The sequence below is a fragment of the Pogoniulus pusillus genome, chromosome 26, assembly GCF_015220805.1.
Source record: "Pogoniulus pusillus isolate bPogPus1 chromosome 26, bPogPus1.pri, whole genome shotgun sequence".
NCBI lineage: Eukaryota > Metazoa > Chordata > Aves > Piciformes > Lybiidae > Pogoniulus > Pogoniulus pusillus.
In genome coordinates, this window is record NC_087289.1 from 8,396,198 (window position 1) to 8,408,692 (window position 12,495).

The window sequence follows — 12,495 nt, forward strand, 5'->3', positions numbered from 1 at the left end:
CCCTTGAGTAGACATCACAAGTTCTGCAACAGCCCCAGGCTGAACCACAGACTGACTTTCATCTCTAACGGTAAAACGGAGGGGACAAGCTGATCCTGGTACTTCTATGTGCACAATTTTTGCCAGTGTGCCTTTTCCCTTCTTTCATTACTTGAGGGCTCCAAAGGACCATATGCTTATGCAGCATAAATTACTTTCCAAACAGAAAGGACATTCTGAACTGGAATCTTGTAGCAGAAGATCTAGAGTTTGCCGGGTTCAACTCAGGTAAGAGAACAATGTTGTCCTTCCTTGGTGCTGCAAGCATGCATTCAGAGTGTGTTACTGCTGTTAAGGCACAGCTCTGAGTGTCTAAGCAGCTGTGAGTAGGAATGAGTCCCTGCTCTCCCCTGTCCTCTGTCATTCAAAGTATTGAACCATTACAGAGAATAGTGACACTGGTGGAATTATCCTGATTTACCATTTTGTTGGGCTGAGAGCTGCCTCAGTGCTTAGGTGCTAATAATGGAATGCAGAAGGCTTTATGTGTTCTCATTTGTAGTAAATAGAATCATAAAAACTTGTAAGTGCAGCTTTATATTAAATCTCAACCCAGCTCTTCATTGTCTCATGCCCATGCACTCTTAATTCCAGTCAGGAAAGCAGAGAGGAGCAAGCCTCTACAGAGCAGCGTGCCCCCATTACAGCGTGTTAAAGCACTGCCTTTGTAGTTCTTGTATGTAGTAATTGTATTCTGTATTCATTCTATAGTAATATGGTGCAGTCAAACCATAGAGACACACAGAAATACCTGGGTACCCTTTTTCAGTCATAGGTGCTTGTTAAATTAGGCAGCAAATAAAATAGTGTAACTAATAGTTCAAAAAAGACTTCATTGTACGAGTTGCAAGCATAAGCAGCCTCCTTCTCCATTGCCCTGGTGTCTAAGGGTCTCACTTAACTGTCTTGCAGCATTTTACAGTTGAAGAGGTTAAGTCTGGGGAAAAATAAGTGATTTGGCCAAAAAGTTGATGGCTGAGAAGGAAGATTGAATGCAAGGTCTTTAAATACTAGGCTGCTGACCCTGCCATGTCTTCATTCAGCCTCCCTGTTCACAGGCTGCTGAAAATGAATGGATTTTTTTTTTTTTAAGTGCTCATAATTGTTAGATTTTCATTGTTTATGTAATAGCTTTACAGTGCATTAGGAAATGGACTTTAGTACGTGGTTTGAAAATGATGAAGCTTGGCAGAGAGAGTTCTCATTATTGCTTCTGCCATTAAATCTTAGTGGAGAGGCGGAAAATACAACAGCTTATAGGAGAATTGTAGGGGATGTGGGTTCCAGAGGCTTCTGTATTCATTGATGTCCACTTAACATAAATTCTCATTATTCTTACTTTTAGCTCTCCTAAAGCACTTGGATAGAATGCTGCTTGTTTGATTTGGAATAGCAATGAGCTGCTGTAACAGATAATACCTAGAACTCCTTGGCCTAATCCTTCAGTGAATGACACACTTTCAATTGGCTTTATTCCACTGGGTTTGTTTCACCTCTCTACCTGCATGAAACAAGAGTAGATCTATTTAAAGAATTACACAAGTGTAAAGAGAGATAGGAAGATTATCCACAGTGCATTATCTGAGGCTAGAGAGTGTCTTTGGCAGGAGTTTGCTGCACATATAAATATGTTTAAAAAAGTATTAATTTAAGGCTTGTTTCTTAATATACAAAGAGGTACTGTGAATGAAAGAACAAGATGTAGGGTTATAAGAAGAGATGAACACAGTTGCTTGATGAACTAAATATGCTCCATTGGCTGTGTCTGGAATTTTATGCAGGAATGCAGTGTTCACCTAAAGAAGCCAGGCTATGTACTGAACCATATGCAATGTGACCAATAGTGTGGAAAACACTGCATGTGCCTGTGTGTTACCTTGGATGTGAAAAATAATGTGAAAAGCCAAATGGCAAAAGCTCTGTGCACCAGTAGAGATGGTGATGTATGGGTTAACATGTGGTATTTTGGGGTGTTTCACTCACTTGTGGAAACAACAGCATGGTACTAGAGGTCTTTGATTGTGGCTAGCTGAAGAGTTTGGAAACTGAGATGCCATTTCAAACTGTGGCTCATTATTGCCCAGTGTGAAATTCTCTAAGTAGAGATTGTTTCAGCAAAGCAAAGAGTCGAAGCTCCTGTGTGAAGCAAGGCTAACTGCAGTCTCAGCAGCCTCAAGGAGTTCATCCTTCCCTTTGACCTGCTCTCTGTATGTGTGCAGGCATGTGAAGCAGTCCCTTTAAGAAGTCTTCCCCCTTAGTATTATCCACTATTTATAAGAGATCATTTTCCAGTAGCTCATTATTGCAGCTGCCTCTAATACTGTTTGCAGTATCTTGGCAGTAGCATGTTTGGCTTAATTAAGAAATGGCCAAACTACCAAATGTGTGGGAGTCTTAGACAAGTAGCTTCCGTTTGTAAAAGCTGGTGAGCACCTGCTACTGATGCAAATCACAGTCAGAGTATATTTGGATTAGCAAGTCCAAATTCAGATAGAGGAACAATGCAATTTGTCTCTAGGGTACTGCTTTTATTCCTGTTGGGTGGGATTATGGGCTGCTGTACATTCTGCTGATCTGTCTGGTAGCTGGCACCATGGTACCCAGGCACGAGAGCTGGATGCTTCTCATGCCTCCTCTTATGACTGGTCCCAATGACTATGTCTTTAAAGGTCTGATTTTGACTAATCTATCTTTGGTTTACCTTGTCACGCAGTCAGATGAAAGTAATTAGTGGGACAGCTTTTATAATGCTTGTTTAAAGACTTTGATTTGAAGTTTGTTTACTTGAGTGAAGTGCAGATTTTTATTATGCAAAGCCCAAGTAATTTCTAATGAGTGTTATTGAAAAGTACAAAGAGAAGTGGTAACAGAAGAATGAAAATTAAAGTAAGACAGATGTTTCAAGGTTGCAAGCCGCTCCAGGCACACAGAACTGAGGAGTCAGATACAGGGGGCAGCAGTGGACCAGTCTGTCTTTTGCTGATCCCACAGTGCCATGACAGATGCTGTATGTTTTGCTGCCATATTTGCAATTATACCCTTGAAATAATGTCTGGTAAAATCTGACCTCTACTGCTGACCATTTGTACAAGCCTTCCTTTGAAGCTGCTCTACTGCTGTCCCAGGCAAAGGCAGGATGCAGAGGGCCTGGGGATTGTACACACCACTGAAGAGACTGTGCCTTCTCCTGCTCTCTCTTCCCATAAAGAGAGAGTGCAGCAGGGCTGGGTTAAGCTCTTGTCCTTAGTGTGGGCTCTGTGCTAGCCTGATGTCATACAAGATATGACAACAGTTGTAGAAATGAAAGATGTAGCCACATAGCTGAAGCTTTGAAGGCAGTGTCAGAAGTTGTGGGTGAAGAGAGGCACTAGAAGTTTAGGGTGGATGTGGACACATGGAGTGGTATCTCTCCTCTTAACAAGTTTCTCGATAGACAGTCACAGGAGCCTGGGGTCCTTTCATGCCTGGGATAGATTCCTGAAAACACATTGTTGAGCTAGATTAGCACTGACTTTCACACAGCTTCTCACAGCTGCTCAGAAATGCAAGGATGGGTCAGCCCACAGCTCTATCTATCTACGTGCTGGGTATATATTAGGACATAATAAGCTTCCAAGGGAGTTCTGCTTAATTTGGGTACAGACTATATCTGCTAATTATATGGCAACAGTCTTGACAATTAGCAGGCAGACTTTTAACTTGCATTTCTGATTGTGGTAACAAAGCCAGCATTGCCTTCTTTTCTCACTGACTTCAAAGGCTTTGTCTTGGTTTAAGAGTTGCTGTCTTAAAGCTGTTAGGAGAAAGTGAAGCTGTGTAACTGCAACTGCCAGGCTGCCCACTTAACAAACTGCATGGTAAATGGATGAGCAGCCAAGCTCTCTAAAATGGTCCACATAGAGTTTTGAGGTTACAAAATACCAGCCAGCATTTATTGTCATTGGCACACAACATAATATTCCCATGGTGAATATAGGACAGGTCTTCCAAATCAGAGCATGCTTCCCTAAAATATCAGGACCTAAAGATAAGCCTTGGGTCCAGATTTTAGGCTGTCAGAAGAGTCTATAGTGTGCAAGTCCCAGAGGGAATTGTAATATTTGGTGGAAGAAGTGAGAAGAAGAAACCTAGAGACAGAAAACTTGAAGTTCCCTTGGGTTATCCTGCCAAAAGACTGCCATAGGTCATGGCTAACATTTAACAATATTTGTGCCTTACTCTGCTTGGATATTTTCATAAATCTTAGCAAACATTTCAGATTGCTGCAGCAGTTTTGTAACCCTGATTGCAAGCCTTCTTTGAAAACAGAATTTGAAGACCCAGGTAAGTTAGTCTTGTGCAGAATTTAACCCTGCGAGGACAGTCATTAGCATGCAGTTGTGTGGCTGCAGCAGGTGCAGGTGTAGCTTTTGAGCCTGGCTAGAGCTATCCAGGACAACTTCCTGCACAGAGCTGGATTGCATATACCAGAATAAAGACTGTAGTCCCCTGTTTCTGTTAGTGCAGCACTGGTTGTCAGTCTCCAGCTACATATTCCATGCAGAAACTCATCATCTCAGTGCTGCAGTGCTACAGACAAACTACAAATATTTGAATGTCTTCCTGGAGACTGGATGAGGTCACCCTGTGCTCAGCAGGTGCTGCTGAAGACCATCTAGATTTTCCTCTAGAAGGAAATGAAGCTGTGTCACATCACACAGGAGCATCACTTACACTTGGCATTTGGGATAAAACTTAATGCTCTACAATTATAGTCTCAGATAGCTGGCAGCAATTTTGCCAGACAAATATCACGTGTCTTTCCCAGAAGAATTCAATCTTTAATATTGTTTTGATGCTGGAGGCTTTTCCAATTTCTCTTTATTAGAAATGACTTATCTGTGTTGGAAGTGCTGTCTTTAACTCAATAGAGCTGTTGCCACCTGCAGCACTGTGGAAAAATCATGGCTGTGTCATTTTCCTTCCACGGAGTTGCTCTGTGACCAAAGCAAACTGTCACCTTGCAGAAATGAAGGCTTTGAAGGGCTAAATGTGTGTTAGCTCTTTGTCTGCTTTGAGGCTGCTTCCACATAGTTTCACTTTTGCACCCTCAAAGTGCAGAAATCTCTTGCTGAGGCCTCAGGGAAATGTTGCAATGGTATGTGTGGAAAGCCCATGGCAGTGAAATCAAAACAGGAGCTGTGTGCTGCTAGGGCTGCACTCATCCAGGGCCAAGCCAAGGGGGTGCAACCACCTGGCTTCACTCCTTTCTGCTTTTGTGGTGTTGCCTTTTAAAAATCTGAATCCCCAACCTCAGCAGAGGTTCTTCTTATGAAGTTAAACCCATGATAAAATAGAGCTGTTTCGCTTGGAAAAGGCTCCTAAGATCATTGAGTCCAACCCTTAACCTAAGGCCCCTACGGCTGTTAAACCATGTCCTAAAGTGCTATGTCCACACATTTCTTGAACACTTCCAGGGATAGTGACTCCACCACCTCCCTGGGCAGCCCATTCCAATGCCAATCACTCTCTCTGGCAACAACTTCGTCCTAACATCCAGCCTATACTTCCCCCGGCACAGCTTGAGACTGTGTCCCCTTGTTCTGTTGCTGGTTGCCTGGCAGAAGAGACCAACCCCACCTGGCTACAACCTCCCTTCAAGTAGCTGTAGACAGCAATGAGCTCTGCCCTGAGCCTCCTCTGCTGCAGGCTGCACACCCCCAGCTCCCTCAGCCTCTCCCCACAGGGCTGTGCTCCAGGCCCCTCGCCGCCTTTGTCGCCCTCCTGTGGACACTTTCAGTATCTCAACATCTCTCGAATTGCGGAGCCCAGAACTGGACACAGCACTCAAGGCGCTGACCAGCGCTGAGCACAGGGGAAGAATAATCTCCCTCGTCCTACGGGCTGCACTGTTCTTGTCTGCAGCAGTTCCTGTCTTCCCATCGCTCTTCGGCAGAGCTGAGGCTCTGAAGTCCTGCAGCCTTGAGGGGTGGTTGTTGCAGAGGTGCCTGCTCCTTGCGATGGCTCTCACAAGCGCCTGGAGCTGTCAAGATGCAGTTGCCCCATGAAAGATGGGTGCGGGATGCTTGCCCCTACATCCCTGCGCCAGCGTCCGTTTGTCCTGACGGTTGTGCTGCCCAGCCCAGCCGGCCGAGCCGTGGCTGTGGCAAGCTCTCTTATGCCGTGCTCGCACCTCCTGATGGCACTGCAGACATACTTTTAGAAATCCCAAACGATTCCCTCCTTAGACCCATATTTCAAGCTCTTATTTAATATCGCCTCGTTTTCCGAGCTTTGAAGGAAGGTGTCAATGCTTTATTGATACTGGTTTGTTGTTCGGAGGCAGGCAAAGCCGTGGCATTTTATTTCGCTTTCAGCAGCAGAGCCGTTCGGATGTCGAGAGGTGGCAATATCCCCTGGCAACAGAAGAGGGCAGCTGCTTTTTGAGCAACGAGGAGTGCGCTGTCTGCTTTTGAGAATGAAATTGCAGTCACTCCGATCTAGATGAAAGGACTCTCTTCTTCTTCTATTTTTTTTCCCCCCATGAATGAATAAAAATAGCACAGTTTTCCCGTGCCTGTGCTAGTGTAATTAGTGTATAAAATACCTGGACCCCTCTCACCTTCCACAGAGCCCCTGGGCTTCGTCTAGCAAAATTAGATTCCTTGCAATTTTATTGCAATGTAATTAAAAAGTAACCCAGGGAATACGAAACTCAGTCTTCAGAGATGCTCAGCGTCAGACAGAATGAAAAGCGTTTGGCAGCTCGCTGGGTTTAGAGCCAGTTTCTTTGTTTACTGCACAAACAGGGGGGGGGGGAGGGGGAAAGAAATAAATAATTGCTGTGAGTTGTCATTCTGTATGGGAAAGAATGAAAAAAAAATCAGATTTAGTAATATGTGATTCAACCCTCTGGAGATATATATATATATATAATTTTAATTGAAAGATGTTTTCAATTTGTGTTTAACAACAAATGCATAAATTCCAAAGCAAAGCATCCTTCTGGAGTGAAATCTTTCTTTGTGATCCAAATGAAGGCATTTTGTGAGTTCTTAATTTTTCAAGCTTCAATTTCCAATTAAAACAATTACACGGCTTTGACAGGAGTTTCCTGGGAAGTTAAGGCACAGAATCACAGCATGCTAGGGGTTGGAAAGGACCTCAAAACATCCTCCAGTCCAAGGACTGAGAGAGCTGGGGCTGGTTAGTTTGAGGAAGATGAGGCTGAGGAGAGGCTGGTTAGTTTGAGGAAGTCGAGGCTGAGGAGAGACCAAGGACTGAGGGAACTGGGGCTGGTTAGTTTGAGGAAGATGAGGCTGAGGAGAGACCAAGGACTGAGGGAGCTGGGGATGGTGAGTTTGAGGAAGTCGAGGCTGAGGAGAGACCAAGGACTGAGGGAACTGGGGCTGGTTAGTTTGAGGAAGATGAGGCTGAGGAGAGATCGATGATTGAGGTAGCTGGGGGTGATGAGTTTGAGGAAGTTGAGGCTGAGGAGAGACCAAGGACTGAGGGAGCTGGGGATGGTGAGTTTGAGGAAGATGAGGCTGAGGAGAGACCAAGGACTAAGGGAGCTGGGGATGGTGAGTTTGAGGAAGTCGAGGCTGAGGAGAGACCAAGGACTGAGGGAGCTGGGGATGGTGAGTTTGAGGAAGATGAGGCTGAGGAGAGACCAAGGACTGAGGGAGCTGGGGATGGTGAGTTTGAGGAAGATGAGGCTGAGGAGAGACCAAGGACTGAGGGAGCTGGGGATGGTGAGTTTGAGGAAGATGAGGCTGAGGAGAGGCCAACAACTGAGGGAGCTCTAAGGCAGAAACTGTTAGAGACCTTCTGCAAGAAAACAGTACTGACTGAACAGGTAACCTAAAAAGACTACTCTTCCGATGCAGACACTAATGAGGTTTGCCCTAAACTTTTAATCAGGAGCTCAACTTTTATTTGCAGCTCCTGACAAGGATAGCATCCCTTAATAATGCTTCTGACAGTTCCAAACTCCTGAAATTAATATGAGAGCAAGGAGAATTTAATGGAAGTGCTAATTACAAATGCTGGGATTATTCAGCTGCAATTCAAACCCTCTGATGTGGAGAAACTCTTAGCACGGATGGGCTGTCATCTAATTTCTATGAAGTTTTGCTGTGAAAGGTGACCCTGGCTTTATGCACCTTCGTGCTCTGAGACGTAGGCATCCTTCCCTCCCATCGACTTCCACACCTTGCAAAGAATTAGGATGCAAGCAATTAATTCCTCTTGCTCTGAAGGCTGTACTGCTCATACCCCTGATGCGTGCCGTTCCCTCTATTTCTCCTCATGATTAGTCATAAAGCCCTGGGCTAGCGGGCTTGCATCCAGGCTTTTTCCAACAGGCTGACTGACTGTGCAGGTGGATTAAATCCAGATGGTCGTAGCAGTTTCCACCTAGGTTGCCACCTCTGTGGCAGAAACAGCTGAAGCAGGTCCTGCTTTGCTGTGCTTTATAGCCTAAATTATTAGGATGAGCTGGCACCAACCACTTGGTGTCGCTTCACATGGCTATTCACGTTTTACTAGTGTGAGGAGTGCAGGTGGAGTACAGGCAGCCTCTAGGAGAAGTGAGAGAAGAACAATTCATGGAGAGGAGCCACCTTGATCTTTAATCCACCTCTACTCCTAAGTGAGCATCCCCAAAATCATGGATCTTTGTGAAAGCAATTTGACATTATCAGGGGACCTACTCATGCCTTTCTCCAGAGCCACCTTCTACCCTGGGCTTCTTTCAAAGAAGAAAACTCTGCCAGATCCTAAAGTCCCAGTGGGCCCTTGCACCACAGAGCAAGTGGCCAGCCTCCAGTGTGCTGTACTGCTGGGCTGCACCCTTGGCACGTTGACTGGATAGGGCTGGGTGCTAGGTTGGACTGGATGATCTTGGAGGTCTCTTCTAACCTGGTGGATTCTGTGATTCTAATGATTCATAGTGATGCTGTGAGAGTGCTGCTGGCCCAGTGAGATGTTCTAGACACCCAGAAGAAGACTGTCAACATCCTTCCAAAGGTTGTATTGTTTTCTTAGGAGCTGGCTACATGGCAGCAAGCCCCTATTGCCCTTCTCATATTACCTGACAATGCTCTATCTGGATGTTTAGATCTCACAAGATCAATAATTAATTTTGAAGGTTTAGAGGGGGGAGGGTTCAGTTTCAAATTACTGGTTAGAGATCAGCAGAATTGTGGTAAAGGGTTGGACTTGATGATCTGTGAGGTCTTTTCCAACCTTCTTGTTGTTGATACTGTAAATTGCAGACCGAGGGGGCTGAACTTGGATCTTCCCCAAAACATGAACAACCTCTGCTCTGTGCAACTTTTTTCCTTGTCTCTTTTACAGCCAGCTGTGAAACCTGAACCCTGATATTAGTTCCAACTGTTGAATGGCATTAGATGATTCATCTTCTCTATTAATACAAAAAGTAATACCATTTTCTGCTTTGCACATAATGCCTTTTGAGAAATAGATGAAGACATAAGGGACATCGAAGAATTATTTAATCTAAGCTTTTTCTCTTCAGCTCTGTGTTTTGTCACTTTATTGAATGATTACACTCCAGTTCCTGCCCTTCTCCAGTTTCTCTGGAGACGGTGCACAAAGGCAGGAGGCATCTCCTCTTGCTTCACTGCTTCTCTGGGAAGGGAGGGGTGTGCATCTTTTATCAAAAAGCAATAAATGTCCCTTGGTATAATGGAGGGAAGAAAAGGAAGAGGAAAAACAAGAAGCTGGATTCACTATGCCAAAGCCACTGCCATAAAAATGCCAGCAGGAGCACTGGATGTCCAAGTGATTCAGCTGAGGAAAAATCACATTTGGCCAAAGAGCTGGCTTGGAGATTTTCCACCCTAGCTGGTCAACGTTGGGAGTTATGTGCATCACTACAAATGTTCCTGGGAAACACTGAGCTCTGTGGCAATGAGGATGAAGAAGTGTTTATTGTTGTGGTAATGCTTGGCATGTGACATGGCTTTTGCAGCTGAAAGCTGGTGGCCAATTTTATGGATTTTTGAGCTCTTATTACATTGTGAGGACTTTGACAGAATGGAATTTGAACACTCCTTTCCTCCTCCCCTTCCCTTCTGCTATTAAGAGAGGGAGCAATAGATCAAAGAGGAATTGATAGGAGTAAAAATGACAGTCAAGAGGAATCTTACAGCATTAAATCCTGGGGATGGATATTTGCAAACCCAGTACTTAGTTCCAAATATCACTGTAAAATAATGTTCTCTCTCTCCTGAAATCGTGGCCCACATACTGACTGCAAATGGTCCCAATCACACTTAGAGAGAACAAACCTCCCATGTGCTTCAAACCCCTGTGTTGAGCTTCTCCAGAGCAAGGAGGGGTGGTGGTGCCCTTTCCCAGGACCAGCAAGCTGCTCTGCACATTGCATTCTCATCAGCATGCTGGCTGCCTCCTGCCCCGAACTGCAAAACGAGTTTCCAAGGGAGAGACATGGCTCTGCCACCTCTCATGACACTGCTCCTCTTGTCAGGAGAGGAGCTCTGCCAAGCCAGGAGGCCTGATAAGTGCTTGGGTTGAACTGTCCCTAGATCATGTCTCAATGTCTGTATGTAGGACCTGTGAATAAAATACACATTCATGCTGGTTTCTCTTGGCTTGCTCATCTCTTTTTTGTTTCTTTGCTGCATCTGAGAGTAGCTTCATGTCCTGTGTGGAGTCCAACAATGGGCTGTGACCTTCTTTTACATACATCTACAGCACCTGCTGTGGTGATCCCCATCCCCACAAGAGATGGGAGGAAATGGGGACTCTGCTTTCACTTCATGGCAGCTTGGTCTTTTCCTTCTTATTTTGCTGGGTGTCGAAGCATTGGGTAGTAGTATCAGAGGACAGGTGTCCCCAGCTCACCCTCAAGCTACTAAAAGTAAAGATTTTTTTTGTGTGCCTATTTTTTCTTACTAAAAATAAAGAATTTTGGGTGCTGTGAGTGGGAGGAGAATGACATTTTATATAAGCATCTTAAAAGTGCCAGTTACCCATATAACTAAGGGGTAGGTGTCCTCCTAACAGATCCATATTTGTTGTTTACTGGGGTCTGTAGCTGCTGTTATAACAACAGTAAATGACACAGAGAGAGCTGAACTAACTTCCTGGGACTGAGCACAGAAAGTCCTTTCTCCCTTGAAGCCATTCTCATTGCTGTTAAAGGTTTGTCAAGAGAAAGACTGAGAGAACTGGGGCAGTTTAGTCTTGAGAAGAGAAGGCTGAGGGCAGACCTTATCAACATCTGTAGGTATCTAAGGGCTGGGTGTCAAGATGAAGGGGCCAGTCTCCTGTTGTTGGTGACGTGATGGGACAATGAACAGGTACAAGCTAGAACACCTTAGCATGAGCAGACACCTCTTTATAGCGAGAGGGATGGCACACTGGAACAGGCTGCCCAGAGAGGTTGTGGTCTCCTTGTCTAGGGAATTTCAAAGCCCACCTGAATGCATTTCTGTGTGGCCTGCCCTGGGTGATTCTGCTTTGGCAGGGAGGCTGGACTGGATGATCTCTGGAGGTCCTTTCCAGTCCCTATCCTTCTGTGATTCTGAGCACATTACTGTCATGACTCTTTCCCCAGAACTGACAGCACCCTTAGTACTTTCTTACTATTTAGTAGATGGGCAAGAGCCTGCTCTGTCTCCTGTTAAAGTCACTAACTATCCTCCTTAATTAGTGTTCAAATTACGATCAGTCTTTTAACATTACTATCAATTAGGTGCAGCATGGCCACACTCCATCATTCATTTGAATTCTCTGAGGTGAGCCCAGTCTGCAGGGCTGGGCAGGATCCAGAACAGGATCCAGACCCCAGTGATTGGGTCGGACCCACTGTGGGTCACAGACTGTCTGGAATGTTGTTGGAAGAGAATGAGAAGGCTCTCCCTCAGCAATGAATCCTGCACAGCTGGTTTAATTGCCCTGTTCTAATCAAGCAAAGAACTTGAAAGTGTCAGAAATGCAACTGTATGACAGAAAAGGAGACCTTTTCCTCTTTTTTCCTGTGCACTGATTACTGAGGGCTGTAGTGACCTTGGCATGCAGTGAACTTTCACCAGGAGCTTGGCTGGGGCCCAGAATTAAGCAGTGCAGCTTTCTAAGGCCAATTACAGCATGTGGGAGTGAGTGGGAACTGGCTGGTTATGCAGCAGTGTGGAAAGCTGGTGCATAACCAGCATCAGGTTTACTCTGCTCTGAGCACAGTACATCAAGGAGTTGGTGTAGATGCTGAGGAGACACAAAGAGAGTTGGCAACGATCAATGGTCATCACCCAACAAGGGGAACGCAGGAGGGTGCAAGGCAGGTACCAGGGAGTGCAGCTCCTGTTTGCTGTGCAAGAGTCTTTCTTCAGATTGGGATCAGAAGTATTTGCACTGCTTCAGCTATAAAAAAAAGAAGGGTTTTGATGAAGTTAAAGCATCAGATAGATCTAGCTCCCCGATGACTGT